At 44.2% G+C, this 19,925-nt stretch overlaps 1 protein-coding gene across 2 annotated transcripts in view; it reads left to right on the forward strand.

Moving 5' to 3' along the window:
- Positions 1 to 19,925, forward strand: part of KIRREL3 (kirre like nephrin family adhesion molecule 3) — a 566,546-nt gene that overhangs the window by 341,236 nt on the left and 205,385 nt on the right. The gene's annotated exons all lie outside the window — the stretch shown is intronic.

Consider the following 19,925-nt stretch of genomic DNA (forward strand, 5'->3'; position numbering starts at 1 on the left):
CAGGCTTTTCAGGGAGACAAAGAAGGCATTTGTCAGAGCAGAGAGCTGTGTAAACCCACCGAGGATTCAGGCAGTTAGCACCTTGGCAAGCCCCTGCCTTTGCAAGCCCTGACCTAATTTTGAGAGATACTGCTCACATTGTTTTCCAGATAAAAGCAGGCAACAGCGAGAGCTCTCCTGGGTGAGGCTTTGACATCAGGAAAAATTATCCTGACTCAAGTGACTAATCTTCTTTCTTATCCCTTTCCCCGTACCCCAACCCTGCACTTTCTTCTCCATCTCACAAATCTTCGGCAGAGCTGCCAAATCACAGCCACCAACACAGAGACAGACAGATGTACTCCACCACCACCTGCCCACGGTGGGGTGAGACCTGTGTTCAGTACAGCCTGTGCCAGCTAGGGACATCCTTCGGTGTCTTCCTTCCTCCTACGTAAAATCTGGCAGTTTAAGCTATCATGTTGAGGCCAGGATAAAAGCAAGGACCTGCCTCTGGGGTGAATGAATCGTCCTCTGCAGACTCCTGGCCTCTGACCCAATAGGCTAGTCATAATATTCAGAGGGAAGCAAAGCCTTTAAAGAAGCAAATCCTTAAAACACTCAAGGTTGTAAAAAAAAAAAAAAAAAAAAAAAAAAAAAAAAAAGGTTGAAAAGCACTGAAGCAGTGTAGAAAAAGATATGCAATATCCATCGACCTTCAAGAGTATGAGGGGCTCAGACCTCTCACAATGTCGGCTGTGTGGTTGCCCAGGTGACGAGGGCTCAGGATGTGGACCAGGCTAGACAATCCCTCCAGACAGATGCAGGACATAGCTTTAGGGTTACTGTGCTCTGGGGTGAGGGAAGGACATCTCTCTGAAGCAAAAGAGCTTCCTACATTACACATGCTCTTCCTCTTTAACTGTTAGCTGTAGTTTCCTCTCAATGGAAACCACTTTCTTAGAGGTCTTCCCAGAAAGGCCAATCCTATCTCCCTCCACCTTCAATACTTCAGAGGCAGATGCCTGGAGGTAGGAAAAAAGGAGAAGCAGCCCATTTAAAATTCGTTTCACTGTTGCATTGCAATATGCTGTGGGGAAAAAAAAAAAAAAAAAAAAAAAAAAAAACTTTCAGTTTAGGTACCCTAGATCCATCTTCTCGGGGTTGACTTTACATTCTATCACTGAAGTGGTAAAAGTCCTAGCTGCTAAGTTGCTCATCCTTTAGCAACTTTTAACAATAAAGTCAGTGTCCCCAGTAGAGGTCTTCCCTGCCACCTGTCAGGTGTCCCAACCATGAGCCCTCGCTCACCAGCCTTGTGAAGCTGAATGCAGACATCGAAACACAGCCAAACTGATTCTCAAAGTAGAAATTCATGTGTCCAGAGGCCCCTTGAAACTGGAAGCCCACGATAGAGAGATTCAAGGACATCAGATTCTAGAATGAAAGGCTGTGGCCTTGCTGTGACTGAGGGTGAGATATGTGCTGGGCTCGGGGATCACCCTCTAGGCAGAAGTGGTATCACCTTCCCTTGAGTCTCATGGAGGGAGCTACAAGGTCTATTTTTCAATTCCCTCTTTTGGTGCAACTAAAAATGGCTACAGAGGAACAAAGGTGACATTTTCTCTTTGATAGCACCAGAGACAAAAAAAATGTCAGAGGCATCCCTGCCCTTCTCTTCCTTCTCAGGTTCCACCATGCACTTTTTATGGAATGTCTGTGAACCTGGGGGCTTGGCCTCGGCCTTGCCACGTTTCATGCAGCCCCTCCCATTTCTCATTGCCCTGGCATGTCACATTGAATGCTGCCAGGAGAGAGTCGGGTCAAAGTGTCCGTGTGACCTTGAAAAGAGCTCCTCCACATGTGGTCTTGGGAGATTGGAGTTTGCAAAATGCCACTTCCGGTGTTGCTTTTTTCTCATTCCATATCTGGTGTTTATATTGCTCTTTACATCTTTCAGAACCATTTCATATCTATTCCCCGATTTGAATTTCATGACAACCCCATGAGGTATCATTGTCTTCATCTTACAGCAAAGACAGTGAGGTGCTAGAGTGTGATTCCCCCCAAGGTCAAACGCCGACTTACAGACTGAGGCAGCACAGGGGCTTGGTTTCCTGGGCAGGTCCAGCTGGTGCCTCTTCTGCCACCCCAAACCTGCCCATCCTTCACTGAGCAGGTCAGTCATTCCTCTGCTTCTGCAAAGCCATCATCCTCGGCCACCGCGGGCTCCAGTACCACCTCCTCTGTTGGTCTCTGTAGACAACGCACCGTCTGCCTCTCTCGCTTGCCTAGTTATTCCATCATTCTCTTGTTTACTTAACTTTTCAGGTGTGTACATATATTCCTCACAAGAAAATTATAAATAAGGTGTCTGGCATAAGCTTTATTATGCCTGCTCTCTTTTTCCCCTCCCCCACCACCACAACCCAACAAAACCCAATTAAGAGTGTAGGAGACATTTAACAAATACCGGCTGCTGAATGCATGAATGAATGACTTTTTAAATCAAATATAAATTAAACTGATGTCTCACCCAAAGCAGAACTTCCTCTTGCATTAATCCTTGTAGGGATTTTTCTACTGGCAACAGGGTAACAGTGAGGTGGCTGGTCCTTTTGTCATTGGTTCATGGAGGAAGATCTCAGAGAGGAAACTTGAAAGGCCTCTGTCCTGGTGAATTGCCTGGAAAGTGAAAATCTGAGATTCAGATTTCAAAAAAGAGTATCTCTTTGGAGTGGTATGGATAAGAGTAGGTGATGGGGTTATAATGACATCATTGATGTTTGGGAGACAGTGGGGATTACAGAAGGTCATGGAGCACAGAGATCAAGGACCAGGTTTTAGAATCAGACATCCTCAGGAACCGAGTCCTGCTACCTATAGACTGAGTGGGGGACTTTGGCAAATGGCCTGACCTCTTGTCCACAGTCCCCTGACCTGTGAAGTGGAGATAATGATATTGTCTACACCATAGGGCTGTTACGAGGATGAAATGTGTGAGCAAAGTATCTAGCACTTGCCTACCATTTAGAATGGGCTCAAGGCATAGTAGCTCTTGTTCCTACCACCACAGACTTCCTGGGCAGGCTTGGCCCAGGCTTCCTCTCCTCTCTTAGTTCTTCTTTGTGCCCTAAGGAAAGAAGATGGTTTATATCCATCAACCTACAGAGTGCCCAGCCTGGGCTCATTGGCCAGAGGGTGCTGGTTTCACACAAAGAACAAGGGGTGGGGGTTAACAGATGCTGGAACCCAACCCAAAGAAGCCCATCCCTTCACTCTGAGAGGCTGAAATTCCAGCCTGCCGGTGACCTGCAGAACCTTGGGGTTTTTTTTTAAAGAAATCCTCCAGACGGATCAGACATACTAGTGCCTATCTTCCTCCCAGCCCAGAATCGATGAGCCCTCACCATTTCATCTTTGGTTAGCATAAGGATGAACTCCCCTTTTTGCCTCCTTCTCCAGTTGGCATAATGACTTACCCTACCTTCGTTTAAATATCTGAATTCAGAAACGTTAATTAGGGACTTCCCACGACTTTATGGAGGTGTCATGATTAGACCTGTTATTACCACCCCAAATGGGAAAATTGAACATCTACTGCTTTATGAACCCTTCATCACAATTAATGCTGTCTCCAAAACTTCTCATTTATTGGGTTCTCTGGTATAATCATTCCTTATATGTGTTTCAAGACCTTGTACAAGTACAAATAATTTAAACTAATTAGCTTATTATAAAAAAGAATGAAAACAAATGGCACATGAATGAATTGTGAGTTTTCATATGGAATTAATATCTCCCTAATACCCACAAATTTGGTAAATTCATTATGCATCTATAATCAAACCTGATAAATCCCCTAGATAATTCAGCAGTAATTATGCATGAACTGCTGCCACTTATTTTAAAGTGCTACCAAAATAAGAGTTTTATTCCCAAGATCCAGTTAGGCTCCAGGATAACTAAGACTAACCTGACATCACCTGTCAAAATCAGCCATGAGGGGTGTCTCTGAGTCATCCCCCCTGGTGACTCTGCCCCCTGGATGCTGTCCACTGACATCTGGAAAGAGCATGCATGGTTCTCTAAAATAGTCCCTGTTTGAAACATGGAGTGGAGTTTATCACTGGAATTTGTTTGTGAGATTTGGGGAAGATGGAGAGGGATTCCTGGTTGGAATAATTATCAAGGTTCAATGAAACACACAAACTGTGCACCGTCCCACCAATTCCCAAAAGACTTTCTTAATCTAACTGAGAAATCCTATAGCAAGGAAGCCTTTTCTCATTTCAGCATGGATTGCAATTCTTTTCTGATGTGGTTTGGCTGTGTCCCCACCCACATATCATCTTGAATTGTACTCCCACAAGTCCTATGTGTTGTGGGAGGGACCTCATGGGAGATCATTTGAATCATGGGGGTGGTTTCCCCATACTGTTCTCATGGTAGTGAATACGTCTCATGAGATCTGATGGTTTTATCAGGGGTTTTCACTTTTGCATCTTCCTCATTTTTCTCCTACCACTGCCGTGTAAGAAGTGCCTTTTACCTCCTGCCATGATTCTGAGACCTTCCCAGTCATGTGGAACTGTAAGTCCAATTAAACCTTTTTCTTCCCAGTCTTGAGTATGTCTTTATCAGCAGCATGAAAACAGACTAATACAGTAAATTGGTACCAGTAGAGTGCGGCATTGCTAAAAAGATACCCAAAAATGTGGAAGTGACTTTGGAACCTGGTAACAGGGAGAGGTTGGAGGGCTCAGAGGATGACAGGAAAATGTGGGAAAGTTTGGAACTTCCTAGAGACTTGTTGAATGGCTTTGACCAGAAGCCTGATAGTGATATGGACAATAAGGTCCAGGCTGAGGTTGTCTCAGACGGAGATAAGGAACTTGTTTGGAACTGAAGCAAAGGAGACTCTCGTTATGTTTTAGCAAAGAGACTGGCAGCATTTTGCCCCTCTCCTAGAGATTTGTGGAACTTTGAACTTGAGATAGATGATCTACGGTATCTAGTGGAAGAAATTTCTAAGCAGCAAAGAGTTCCAGATGTGACTTGGGTGCTGTTAAAGGCATTCAGTTTGATAAGGGAAGCCAAGCATAAAAGTTCAGAAAATTCGCAGCCTGACAATGTAATAGAAAAGAAAAGCCCATTTTCTGAGGAAAAATTCAAGCTGGCTGCAGAAATTTGCATAAGTAATGAGGAGTCCAATGTTAATCCGCAAGAACGATGGGGAAATGTCTCTAGGGCATGTCAGAGGTCTTCACAGCAGCGCTTCCTATCACAGGGCCATAGGCTTAGGAGAAAATGGTTTCATGGGACAGGCCCAGAGTCCCTGTGCTGTGTGCAGCCTAGGGACTTGGTGCCCTGCATCCCAGCTGCTCCAGCCATGGCTGAAAGGGGCCAATGTAGAGCTCAGGCCATGGCTTCATAGGGTGCAAGCCCCAAGCCTTGGCAGCTTCCATGTGGTGTTGAGCCTGAGAGTGTACAGAAGTCAAGAATTGGGGTTTGGGAACCTCCACCTAGATTTCAGAAGATGTATGAAAACTCCTGGATGGCCAGGCAGAAGTTTGCTGCAGGGGTGGGACCCTCATGGAGAACCTCTGCTAGGGCAGTGCAGAAGGGAAATGTGGGGTCAAAGCCCTCACACAGAGTCCCTACTAGGGCACCACCTAGTGGAGCTGTGAGAAGAGAGCCATCGTCCTCCAGATCCCAGAATGGTAGATCCACCAACAGCTTGCATCGTTCACCTGGAAAAGCCGCAGACACTCAATGCCAGCCTATGAAAGCAGTTGGGAGGGAGACTGTACCCTGCAAAGCCACAAGGATAGAGCTACCCAAGACCATGGGAACTTACCTCTTGCATCAGCATGATCTGGATATGAGACCTGGAGTCAAAGGAGATCATTTTGCACTTTAAAATTTGCCCCACTGGATTTCAGACTTGCATGGGCCCTGTAACCCCTTTGTTTTGGTCAATTTCTCCCATTTGGAATCGCTGTATTTACCCAATACCTGTACCCCCATTGTACCTAGGGAGTAAGTAGCTTGCTTTTGGTTTTACAGGTTCATAGGTAGATGGGATTTGTCTTGTCTCAGATGAGAGTTTGGACTGTGGACTTTTGGGTTAATAGTGAAATGAGTTAAGAATTTGGGGACTGAGGGGAAGACATGATTGGTTTTGAAATATGAGAACATTAGATTCGGAGGGGCCAGGGGCAGAATGATATGGTTTGGCTGTGTCCCCACCCAAATCTCATCTTGAATTATACTCCAATAATTTCCACGTGTTGTGGGAGGAACCCAATAGGAGATAATTTTAATCATGAAGGTGGTTTCCCCTATACTGTTCTAGGGATAGTGAATACCTCTCACAAGATCTGATGGTTTTATCAGCGGTTTTCACTTTTGCATCTTCCTCATTTTTCTCTTGCCACCACCACGTGAGAACTGCCTTTCACCTCACTCCATGATTCTGAGGCCTCCCCACCCATGTGGAACTGTAAGTCCAATTAAATCTGTTTTTCTTCCTAGTCTCGGGTATGTCTTTATCAGCAGTGTGAAAACGGACTAATACATTTTCCAACATGACACACCTGAAATTGTAGGACTCTGATTTTAGCCAGCCATTCAACCAGGCAAAATGAATTTTCTACCCTTTGAGCTACCATATTTATTTCTAGCTTTCTTAAAACATAGCTCATTATTTATTTTTAGATATAGCTCCTATTTCACCATGTTCTGCTTGAAGATAATGACAGTACTATTTATTACATGCACTCATTACATACATATATATGTTCAACAAGTATTAAATATCTGTGTGCGAGGCATTGATGCATCAGTCAATAAAACAAATAGCTAAGCCTTCATGGGGCTGACATTTTAGTGGGGGAGACATGAAATGAACAAATAAAAATGAAACATATCAGATGGAGATAAGCACTCTACAGATAGGCAAAACATGGAGAGGGATATAAAGTACTCCTATAGGGGTGCGGTGTACATTTTAAATAAGGTGGTCAGTCCCCAAAAAGGTAGCCATTGAGCAATGTCTTGAAGCAGGGGAGAGCCTGAGGACAGGACATCCCAGGCAGAGGGAATTGCACAAGTGCAAAGACCCTGAGACAGGAGCATGCCTGGTGAGTTTCAGGAACAGCAAAGAGGCCAGGGCAAGTATATTCATTCCTTCTCACATTGCTGTAAAGAACTACCTGAGACAGGATAAAAAGGATAGAAGTTTAATTGACTCACGGTTCTGAAGGCAGGCACATCTGGGGAGGCCTCAGAAAACTTACAATCGCGGCAGAAGGCGAAGGGGAAGTAGGCCCATATTAGATGGCCAGAGCAGGAGGAAGAGAGTGAAGGAGTAGGTGATACACACTTTCAAACAACCAAATCTCATGAGAACTCACTCACCATCACAAGGACAGCAAGGGGGAAATCAACCCCTATGATCCAATCACCTCCCACCAGGCCCCTCCTCCAACACTAGGGATTACAATTCGACATGAGATTTGAGTGGGGACACAAATCCAAACCGTATCAGCAAGCAAAAGGAAGAGTGAAGATTAAGTCAAAGTGTAACAACGAGACCAGACCCCAGAGGGCAACATGAGTCACGAAGAGGGTGCTGGCTTTCACTCTCAGTGAGATGGGATGCTCTGCACCATTCTGAACAAAGGAATGGCTCCCTCTGACTTAGGTTTTTAAAAGCACTACTCAGACTGCTCTGTTGAAACTAGACAGCAGAAGGCAAGGATGGAAGCTGCGAGACCAATTAGGAGGATCTGGCCGCCATCCGGGCACAGGGTCTGAGTGACTTGGTCCAGGGGGTAGCCTTGGAGGGGCAAGAAGACCAGATTCCAAATTTACTTTGAAGGAAGAACCAAAGGGACTTGCTGACAGATTTGATCTTCTTGGTAAACTTTTGGGCTCCCAGCAGAGTACCTTACACTAAAAGGTGCCTGATAAACATTTGCTGAATGAAAGGAGTAAACATATGCATAAATGAAGTATTCAAATAACTCGGACCCTGGTGAGAGGGGTGGGGTTGAATTTGATTAGAGGGAAAGGGACATACCTCATCTATCTCAGTCTCCCTCCTGGGGCTGGGTTTCCTTACCTAGCAGAAACTCATTAAATATTTGTTGGATGCGTGAATAGATGAGTTAATTAAAATGGGCATGCAAGGCTTGGGAGCTCATTCTGACTTCCAGCTAGAAACCCCAGCAGACAGGCACTGGGGTTTGGAGATTTTTCTTTCTATAGCTCCTGGCAGAGTAGCAGGGGTGAGCCTGGGCTCCCTAAATATTGTGAAATGCTGTCCATGCTGAGGTGCCTGTCAGACCTGCCTAGAAAAGCGTCTAAAATGAAAAGTGCCCAGACTCCTGTTTGTCACTGGTTGGAAGATGAGTAATACTTTCTAAGTGCTTAAGTGTCATCATCATTACTAAATTGCTGTAGGAATAAAAATTCAGTTTATACCATTGAGGATCATTAAAGTCTCTTCTGAATCTGATGCCAAAATTGAAATAATTGGCTCATCGGTGGTGCAACATGGAATATAACCACATCGGCTTGTGGAGAAAAACGTTGTCTCAACATGAAGAAAAGAACAGGAACTTGGGTAGGTAGATTGGTTTTGTTGGCAAAGAATTGCTACATGGCAATTACAACTGACAGCATAGATCATGATTAAAAATACTTGGGGTGGAAGTGGCTCACACCTGTAATCCCAGCACTTTGGGAACCCAAGGCAGCTGAATCACTCAAGGTCAGGAGATCGAGACCAGTCTGGCCAACATGGTGAAACCCCGTCTCTACTAAAAATACAAAAATTAGCTGGGTGTGGTGGTGCATGCCTATAATCCCAGCTACTCAGGAGGCTGAGGCAGAAGAATCACCTGAACTCAGGAGATGGAGGTTGCAGTGAGCTGAGGTCATGCCACTGCACTCCAGCCTGGGCAACAGAATGAGGCTCTGTTCGAAAAAAAAAAATACTTGGGGCACAAATTTAGAGTTGCAGAAAAATAAATGGATTTTACAATTAGACAAGAGTTTTAAATCAATTGGATTTTCCAAGGCATGGTTAAATTCTGTTTCAAGAGGTCAACTGCAGATCAAAAATACTGATACCCAGTGCAGGGAAGGCACTAAACAAGAACAAAATAAATAACGATAATAATAGATTGAGCTACAGTCTAAGAACAAAGATGTGTTTTAAATGAAAATCATTACTCACAGATGCCGGAGCACAAACACAGACTGATTCAGAGCTGACTCAAAGGTACAAGGGGGACCCACTGGGCGATCATATCGCGAACCTGCAGATGCTAATGCTGACCTGTTTGGGGGGTGGGGTAGGTTAATTAGCTGCCGGTTGTAAAGCATTATTGCCTTGCTGAGTATTATTATTTTAATAAAAGAGGCTCATGAAAACGTCTCTGGTGGTAACTCATGAAGAATCATTTTGAGGACAAGAGTACTCGTACATCATTCCGAGTGCCGCCTATGTATTTGAGTATCAACAAAAAATTTACTGTTTAAACATAAATCTCTGGGAGAAGTTGAAGTTAATTAAAAAGGTTTAACAGCATATGCATTAGTATTAGCCCTGGCCCTCTTTAGCATGGAAGGAAGGAAAGGAAATAAAACAAGGTGTGTGAAGAAGCAGTAATGTAGGCTTTTAATTAAATGTGGTCCAAAGCATAGGTGAAGACACCACCTTATCTGCCGTTCAGTGCAATGAGGGAGAATGGGAGGCAGGGAAATGTTCCCTGAAGAGCTGTGTGTGTTTTTAATTAACAAAGGCTTTGAGAGTCCTTCTTACCTTTTCTTCTTCAGAAACCTAGAATTTCACCTTGCACCGTGATGCTTCCATTTAGATGTGGAAGGCCTCTGGTGGAACACTGTAGCCCAGTTCAAGTGCATATTCTGATTTATGCCCAGCTATTACTCATGAATTGTTTCATTCATGCCACAAATATTTCTAGAGCTCTCAGTCTGCATAATGCAGGGTACCCTACAGCCTGAGAGGCTGCGGAGATGGTCTGGTCTCTGCCCTCAAATGGCTCACAGTGGAGGGAGAAAGGCTGGCATACCAGCAGCACTGTGTGGTAAATGCTCTGGGAGAGAAGTATTCAGGATTTGAGGACCACACATGAAGATACTGGAGGTCCACATAAAAACTAAATGCTGCAATTGGCCCATGACCACAACCACAGGGAAATCAAGTTGAGGATATTTCATTGGCTTCTGAATTGTTATGATGTCAGTCTGCATCCCTTCACTTTCTGGTCCCACTCTATCTTCCTCCAGCTTTTTCCTTCATAACCCCCAGCCTGGACCCCTCCTGCAATATCTTCAGAATATGCTGTGTTCACCTCACCTCTGCTCATTTATCCACTCTCCCATTGATTGAAATGCTCCTCCCCCTTCAATCCCACCCTCTCCCTCAAGGTTCATCCCAAGTCCTCACCTTTTCCAGGGCATAGATCTTAGCTCTCCTGGGCTGCAATGGTGCCTTATAGGACTTGGCACGTTTGCTGTTTTTCAGGAGGGCTGGTCAAAGGCACTAGGCTCAAGCTATACGTAACCAGCACCACACATTTTAGCACTTAAAATATTTGCTAGCTTTATACATCTATAGATTATTATTTGTTTCATAGATGTTCTTTGACCCTCCAACTTAAACACTTTAAATCTTTGGGGCATTTAATAGGAATCAATAAATTCATTGTTTTCCCCGGACCCACTTCAATTTCAGCAATTTGCCCCAATATTTCCATCCACTGTACCATCTCTTTATTCTTCTCACCTCATCTTTTGGTTTTCTGGACAGGACTCCATCTTCCTCTAGGATTTTAGTACCAGGCTCTCAGCCCCCACCCCCAACCCATGTCATCACCAGCTTCATCCTTGGGGACTTCAGTCCCTCCCAAGCCTCTGCCCTCCTCAGGTCCCAGCAGTCTTCCCCCAAGTGACCTGCATCTACCCCATTTGCATCTTGAAATGCCCAACTCAAAACTAGTGAACATTCAGCTCCAATTGTCAAAGTTCTTCCCTGTCCTCACTCATTTTCTCACTCCCTCTTGACCTAATTTTGGCCTTCCCTTGGTCATCAGTCTTTTCATCCTTTCCTATTTTCCCACTTCCCTTGGTGGCTTCAGTCTGTCTGAACCCTATAAGCCTCACATTTTACCTCTACTATTACTAACACTCAGCTTTTAGTCCTTCTGCCTACTTGATTTTCCAGTCCCCAGTCCTCAGAGCCCACTATTCACTGGATCTACTTCAATCTACCATGCTAGTCCCCTAAACCAAGAGTTATTTTAGCCCTTTCTCAATGACATCCTTCCCCACACTTTTACCCCTATGAGGCTGATGCTACTTCCTTACATCCAGTTCTGGACCAGGGCCTGGATATAGGCACATAGATCAAGCTAGACTGAGCATCTGCACATGGTTTCCTACAGGGTCCCTAACTCTCCATCTAGCACATAGCTTACCTTCCTGCAGAAACTCTTGCCTTTTCTCTGTGTTCCTGAGCTAGAGTTGACATCATGGTCTTCTCTATTCTCTATCCCTAAATGCTCAGGGTCAGCTTTGCTCTCCCTCCCCTGATTCTCTTCATCTTTTTGGTCACCAGTTCCTAACAACTCTATTTCTATTTCCTCCATTTCTACTGTAACCAGCTTTGTTAAAATCCTCATGTAATCTCACTGAGATTACTGCTGCCTCCAAACTCCTTTCCCTATCTCCAATTCATCTTCAGTACAATCCTACTCATTGTGTTGCCACATTGATCTTCCTAAACCACAGTTATGCCTTGCTCCAGAATCCCTGCTAATGCACTTTTGTCCAAGGATCAAGTCCATATCATCAGTGTAGCGATAAAGATTTGCCATGATATCGCCTCAGCCTACATCTTCAGTCCTATTTCCCACTACTCACCTTTCCCTGAACCATGACCTCCTCTTTTCCACTTCAATACTCATGTTTTTTCCCTTTGTCTGAAATGGCTTCCATCTGTATGTGTTAAAATCCTCTTCACCTTTCAAGATCATCTCAAATTCCATCCTTCCTGTAAATTTTAGCCCAATCTCTTCAACTATTGATGAGCTCCCCTCTGTGTTTCCCTAACATTTTCTTTATTTGTAATTCATTAGTTTAATAAATATTAATTTATTGAGCATCTGCTATGTACCAAGAACTTTAATATGCATTATCTTCTTTAATTCCCACGTTAACCCTATGATATAGATATAATTAATATTCTTGCTATAGAAATAAGAAAATTGAAGCTATGCATGTTTACATTTTCTGCCCAATATTACAGAGTTAGTAAGTGGTAGAGTCAGTTTTCCAATCTGATTCTAGTACTCATGACATCTGCCTAGAGTTGTGTCTCCTTTATTACAATATGCCTTGCATTGGATGGATGGATGGATGGATGGATGGATGGATGGATGGATGGATGGATGGGAGGGAGGAAGGGAAGCCAAAGTACCTTTTTTTACCCTTTTACTTCGTAGGATCTTGCACTCTGGAACCATGCTTGGTTCACCTTTGAATTTCTCACTTCGAGCCTGACACAGAGGAGATGCTTGATAAATGTTTACTTTGTTCAACTGGATGTACAGTTCAGAATTTTGCACATACAAAATTGTAACCCTGGAAGGGACATAAAGACATTTCTTTCATCCATCCCCCTGCCTCCAGAAGACTGTTCCTATGTGACTCTGATTCTAGCCTACCCCTTTTGTGTCATTACCTCCTACAACTCCAATCTGCCATAACCACTTTCCTTTCCTGTAAGATGCTCTTGACCTTTCTGGGGCTTCTTCTTTGCTCCTTGACCTACTTCCAGAGGTTCTCTTGGAGATGGTGGTCACCCAAGAAAATCAAACCTGTATTTCCTAGAGTAAGAGTTTACTTGGAAAAGGCAGAGGAAAGGGGGTGGGGAATGGAAAGAGCAGGGCAGAGTTAACATTTCTGGTGAGTCTAGCTTGGGCTAGGCCACATTGTAATGTGCTTTCACAGAGAGGCAATTTTCTTCCCCTCCTGTTCCCTGTAGGAGTCCTGGAGTAAATGCAATGTTATCTCCCAGGAAGGCATTGCCTAGTGTGGGCATAACCACAGTGTTTACAGGGAGACTTGGCACAAATAGAGCCTCTTGCTGGTCTCAGAAGAGGGGAAAGTGAGAACTAATCACCAACCCCAGTGAGACCAGTGCAGGAAGCATTTTGAAGTTGGGACTAGAAGGCAGGAAACCGTCTGTCAAAAATCTATTACTTGATACACTAACAAGATTGTTGGAGCTCCCTCCCCTCCCGTGGGTTATAGAGATCCACCCTTTCCAAAGGGGTCTCTGGCTCTCTGTGAACAGCCCAGCAGTGGCCCACTGGGATCTGGGTTCCATCTGCAGCATCCAAGGACATTGGTACATTTCTGAGCATTTCAGAAGGAAGCTCCTCCCCACTAGACACCTACTTTTCATATAATGGAGAGAGGATCCTTCCCTAACTGCCACTTGAAGTTGCAGAATTGACACTCTCCTGACCTGAGAAAGAGTGGAAGTTGAGGATGTACACATGTAAGCAAGGGGACTGTGATGGGAACCTCAGTGAGTATTACATGGTTCTAGATGGAATTGGATTTACTCTGAGTTCTCACATATACTATGAATTCATATATAATGGTGTATTTACATAGCATTGATTATGCTATGTAAATATGCTGGAGCCCCTGGATACAAAGAGAGAGGGAGAAAGACTTGTGTTATGTAATAGGGAAATGGAGTTAGCTGCAAGGATACAGTGGGACATGATGCAGCCACTATCCCCATAAGAAGCCAAGAGGCTGGTGTCGTAGATGTCTGCAACCTGTAAATGTATTGGTGAGACATATCCCACTGGCCAGAATGTTATTTGCTCACAGTCTAGGTGGTAATAGCAATTTTCTCACTTTATGTTGTTACTAATGTCAAAGGTATCTTTTTACCTCAGGTCTTTGTAGCCAGAATCTGTAAAACTCCTCATGACACTCTGCACCCTGATCTGATGAGAGTGGCAAGTAGCTTTGTGACCACCAAGAGGCTCTTCAGAGATTAGGCCTGGAGTAGAGACCCTGCTAAACCCAGAACCCTGACTGTAAAAACCATCTGAGCAACAAGTGATGAGATTTGGGCCAAGAAAGTAGCAGAGGAAGTGGTGAGAGGTGGTTGGTTTATAATATATTTTGAGACAACAGGCTATATTCACAGATTGGATGTGGGTGAGAAAGGAAGAGAAGAGTCTAGGATCACTCACTCCAAGTTTCCTGGTCTGAGTAACTGGAAGGATAAAATTGCCGCTGACAAGTTTATCATCTTCTTCAAAGATGAAGAAGACCATGAGAGGGGCAGGCCTGTGGGAGAAGATCAGGAGTTCTTTTCAGAGCATGTGAAATCTGAGATGTCTGTTACACATGCAAGTGGAGGGGATGACTAGGCAATTGGATAGATGAGCCCGGAATTTAGGGGGTGGCCTAGGCTGTGGATACAAAATTGAGAGACATCAGAGTAGGGTTGATGTTTAAAGCCATAAGACTGAGAAGAGATCTAAGGACTCCAATATGAAGGTAAAGGAGAGGAGACGCCAGCAATAAGTCAGTGACATAGGAGGGAAATGACTAGAATGGAGAACCCAGGAATGTTCTTTCATGCATGCCTCCATTCTGAGTGACCCCTCATACAGAGTTAGACATAGTCTTCAACCCAAGGGTCCCAAGGTTCTTCCTGGATTCAGAAAGAACCCATGTGAAATAGCAGCAAGTAATATGAGAGGGCGTCTCTTTAAGACCACGCTGTAAGGTTCAGACTAAATGCTATGAGGTGTATTAATTTGACTGCTGGACGCTCTTCACCACACATTTCAGGTACAAGCAGCCCAGAAGGAAAAAGTTGACTTAATTCAGAGGCCAAATTCTTCTCTCAGATCTATGCATGTAATGTATGCAGGGAACAGATTGGAATGCTTTTGATGTTGCTAATCTGAACTGACAGTCTGTTTGCTAGTTCCGGATAAGGACGTCTTTTAATTCTGTGTGTGTGCGTGTGTGTGTGCGTGCGCGCACACGTCTGTGTGTGTGTTGTGTTCAGTTAGTCTTGACAGCTTCCTTTCCCACACCAAAGTGGGACCCCAGGAGCCCCACATACCCACTGCCCACGGCTATTCCTCAGGGTGGGTCAGTCTCCACTCTGCAAATGACAGGAGCTCTCGGGATCCACTCACCAGCTGAAGGGTGAGTGAGATAGACAGAAAAATCATAGAGCTTCTATGCCTTAATTTTTTTAGTACAATGCAGGGTAAAATAAAACAGTGCTGGCTTGGGAAGGTGGGAGATTAATTGTCTTCTCTGGGCACGTTCATTTCATATTCATTGTCACAGTACTGATCGTAATGAAGTTATTTAGTATTCATGCAGATGTCACATCAAGTTCTTCCATAGATGTTTTACTGTAATTTAGCATAAGTTAATGGATATCTATATTAAAGTGTTCCCAATTAAGCAAGTGGCCTTTCTATTCTACAAGCCAGATTGGATTGGATGGCCATGAAGTGTAAGCAAACTAAGCCTTCTCAGATCCCAGCCACAGAGGTCAAACCTGAAATGAGTTTAGCTCCTTCTTGTGTCTATCTCACAAGAATCCTAGTGGTTCAAAAATAACTTTGTAATTGACTGATGCAGACAGATGAGTTGAAAAGTGGGTGATGGATGGACCCCATATATTTGAACAAAATCAACACCAGGGAGAATATTAATTGTACAAGTAGGGCCAGCTAGCAGAGCAGATGAAAGAATAGAGTCAGGATTAGCCGATCTCATCTTCAGCTTGCAGAGCCTTGAGACTTCCAGCAACTGTCCTGGGATGCAATTGGTGGTTGGTTAGCATCTGCCTTCTTAACTCTCCTGGATTAGAGGCTGCCACATTGGAAATGGTTTATCGAGCTCAGTAGAGGTTGCTTTTAAAGGCTTAAGGGATTGGGTTCCATCAAAAAATATATACAAACAACTTTTAAATGAGGTTTGGTCAAGCAAAGGAACATTTTTCCTTTATCCTTACCCAGAAATACAAAAAGAAAAGGACCCAAAAATCCAAACAGAAATACAAATAGCTGCCTAGATCTTCACTGGAGACAGGCCTGATTCAGTCAATATGTAAGGTTTCTTTTTTTTAAATGTTATCAAAAGGTCAGAGCCAGTGGCCTTTGAAGGCAAATCTCATCTGACAGGTGGCCCTCCAGAGCTTAAGTTTCCAGATCTATTAGCACTGAAGTGTTTCTCTTAACTGGGCTTTGAGATGATTGGGGACCGGCCAAGTCATGAAGAAACTGGAAACTTTGGCAATGCAGCCCAGGACTGAGAAACACCAACGGGATAAATAGAGATTCCTTTCAAATTACTTGTGAATCTTAATTCATTCAATTTAAAAAATTCATTAAACTGTACTGTCCAGCCCCCATGGATGCAGTGGTAAGCAAAACAGAGCTTACATCATCTAGAAAAGGAAATAGGTAATTAATCAATATCCAGACACTGGAGCCATGGGGAGATGGGGTGATGCTTGGGGTCATTAGGTGGCTCTTGAAGACTAAAGTCCTTTCACATAGTGGTCCTTCCACAGCAGCAACCTTCTCACCAAGGTTCCTTCACTAAATGAATTCCAAGCCCTCAGGCTGGGTTCCCGTTCACCAAAGCTGATCTAAGACTACAACTGCCCACCAAATAACTGCAGTGATGTGAACATATAGGATAAGTGAGGGAAAGATAAGGAGGGAGAATTATCCATGGACTATGGGGCTACCCCACCCCAGCCCGCCTAAGGCAAAACAGCTGCCTCTTCATCTGAGTGCTTCAGCTTTTTGTTAATATTGCCCCACATTTATGCAGTAATTATTTCTATGTCTCATGCAGATTCTGTGAGACTAGGCCGGACTCAGTGTAGAATATAGACCAACTCTTGGGTTTAGTTCAGCCAGAGGGCTGATGAAACATCAAGTGTTCCTGGGTGCCCTAAGGAGAGGACTGACTTTAGTTGCAGCCAGAGGACAGACAAGTACGTTTTTCCAACAACAGGAGATGATGGAATGAAACAGGAACACTGTGGAGCTTTAGATTCTTTAAGAACAAGCAAGGTGTTTCTATTCCTATCTCTCTGGCATGTTTTAGGAAAATTCTGTCAAGAGGAAATGGGATTACTTAAATGTTCTAAATTTTCAAATTCTAAGAAGTCAGTGCTAAACCCCAAAGCAAAGCTTATTATTATTCCTCTTCTGAGCTTCCCATCCCCAGCACATTACAATGCTCTACAAAAATTTGAGTAAGTATAGATTTTACAGGTTTCCGTTTGTTGATCCTTAGTTCCACACACATACCAATGAAAGCAAACTCTGCAAAGCTGAATTCTCTCCATTCCTCAATCTTTTAAGCATTTCCTTCTCAGGGAAGCTGCCCCTTCTGGTCACTGACTCATGCTCCCACTGTGCTCTTGGCATGTTTTCCACTGTACAGTGGTCATCGATTTACTTGCTAGTCTTCTCAGCTATCATGTGTATGTCCTTAAAGCCCAATGCTAGGCTTGGCACATTGTAGACATTGTGTAAATGTTTACTAGACAGATAGATGGATAAATGGATGGAGCCACTGATTATTAGTTTTTGCTAAGGAAAACCCTCCTCTGCATTTTTATCTTTTTTTAAGTGACCATCTGCAGAGGTATCCAGACTTAGAGAGAAAAGGTTCTCTCAAGTTCTCCATTCTCCAAGTAGATTTCATCAGCCCAGACGGCACCAGCCGTGTTTTTATCAGGATTTAGATGAGTCATTTTTTTCTTTGAATTGAAATAAACCTGTAGGTTGAATTTGCAAGAGGACAAGCTAGCTAAGTGTGCCCACCAGAGTTCTGGACAAATAGGCAGAGGCTTGGGCAGGAGGCTGGAGCTGGGAAGGAGGAGCATTCCCAGAGGCTGACCCGTAGTGCTAAGCAGGAAGCACAATGTCTGCAGTGGGAACATGAAGCCAAGCGCCAGTGGAGGGCAAGGCAGTGTCGGTAATAGCATTTGGAACATGCAGAAGAGGGAAGCAGTGAGAAGAGGATGATTACAACATGATTCACTAATGCTGCTACTGCTAATTACTGAATTTTCCCAGTTACTCTGAAATCAGCCCATATGGAAATCAAAACTCAGCATACCAGTGAGGAAGCTCCATTCTCCACCTCCAAAAATAAGTCCAGCTAAAAAACTTACTTTGGTCTAGGTTTTCCAGAGTATGATGAGGCAATGGCAGTAACAGAGTAGGGGAGTAGGGGCTGAGTCCTCCTGCAGAGGAGGCAACTCACCACCCTGATCTCTACGCCTCCCCTAAGCAGGCATTAAGACCAGAGGAGTGAGGAGGAAGGAGGTAGACTAGTATATTAAGTGCCTACCCTCCTAGAGACTTTCACATCTTCTTTTTATCCCTTGGTCATCTCTTTTTATCCTCCAGTAATGCCATGATGTAGGTGTTACCTTCATTGTAATGATGTGATAATGACACGCAATATCATTAAGTGCCTTGCCTAAGGCTACACAGTAAGTGGTTAAACCAGGATTCAAATTCAAGTCCAGATCATCTAGACTCCTAGTTGGCATTATTGCTGTATCTCCTGCTGTTCTGAGGTGGTGCAAAGCGCCTGGCTTACCCCCTCAGGCCAAGACCATAACCAGCAAAACAAAGGTCTCAGGTAGATACCAAGACACAGGAAAGGGTGCTGGCAGCACAGCAGGCAGTAAAGCTGGGTCCAGGAGAGCAGCAAAAAACATAGGAGGCTAAGGCAAGACTCAGAGAGCAGTGAGATCTGGGAGGCAGGATGAGGGACAGACCCTCAAATCTCTGTAATGTGAGCCCAACACGAAGGCAGAGCTGCCACATATCCAATGGCTTTATGCCCTTTTTCCATCAGGGTTAATTCCAAGGTTTGGGCACCACAGACTCTCAACAGAACAAGTGCCAGAAGGGAGAAGGAGGAAGGCACTCACTTACAGGGCATCTGTTAAATGGCGGGTGCTGCTTACAAGTCTCTTAATTTTATCCTCCCAATTATTTGAATGGGTATTTCCTCTGTAGTAAGCAAAGACAACTAGCTCAAGAAGAAAATGACAATAATGGTCCACGTTGATTGAATGCTTAGCACCTGCCACAACCTGGGTATGCCGTAAGTATCCATTATTTTATAATTCTAAGGACAGTGCTATTACCCCTCCCATTTTTACAAATGAAGGAACTAAAATTCAAAATTCTGTATGACTTCCCTAAGGTCCTAAAAATAGTAAGTGGCAGAGTTGCGATATAGCCCCCATGTCTGTCACTCTAAGGGGGATGTTCTTCAGAGCAGACTTTGACTCAGGGGCATTCAAGTCTTACAGGAATCACATCACTTCCTCCACTGATCCCTCCCACTACCTGTAGGCCTGCTGGCCCTTCCCATGACCCAAAAATAACCAAGTTGTTCCCTAGAATGGTTTGTTATTTTCATATTGGGAATGAGAAACATAGAGGATGTCTTGAGGGAAAAGGACAGGGTGTCTCATTCCTGGGACACGCTCTGCCTTTTACCTGGTATTTTTATATCCATCACCTCTTCAGATTACCACAACAATTCTTCAGATAGGTAGAACAGGTATTCCCAGTCCCATTTCACAGATGAGGAAGTTGAGGCCCCAAGAGCTTTGATGACTTGAGCAGATATCCAGTTGGGGTCAAAGCCACATCTTAGTCTAAGTCTGTCTGACTTGTGGCCCGAGATCTCTGGTTACTCTGGGCTGGCAGTGAGGCTAGTTGCTGGAGGTGTACAATGGGAACCCAGCATCCAGCCTTCTCCTCCCTCCCTATCTCCTCCTCCAGGCCATCAGCCACCAT

The sequence above is a fragment of the Rhinopithecus roxellana genome, chromosome 15, assembly GCF_007565055.1.
Source record: "Rhinopithecus roxellana isolate Shanxi Qingling chromosome 15, ASM756505v1, whole genome shotgun sequence".
Classification (NCBI taxonomy): Eukaryota; Metazoa; Chordata; class Mammalia; order Primates; family Cercopithecidae; genus Rhinopithecus; species Rhinopithecus roxellana.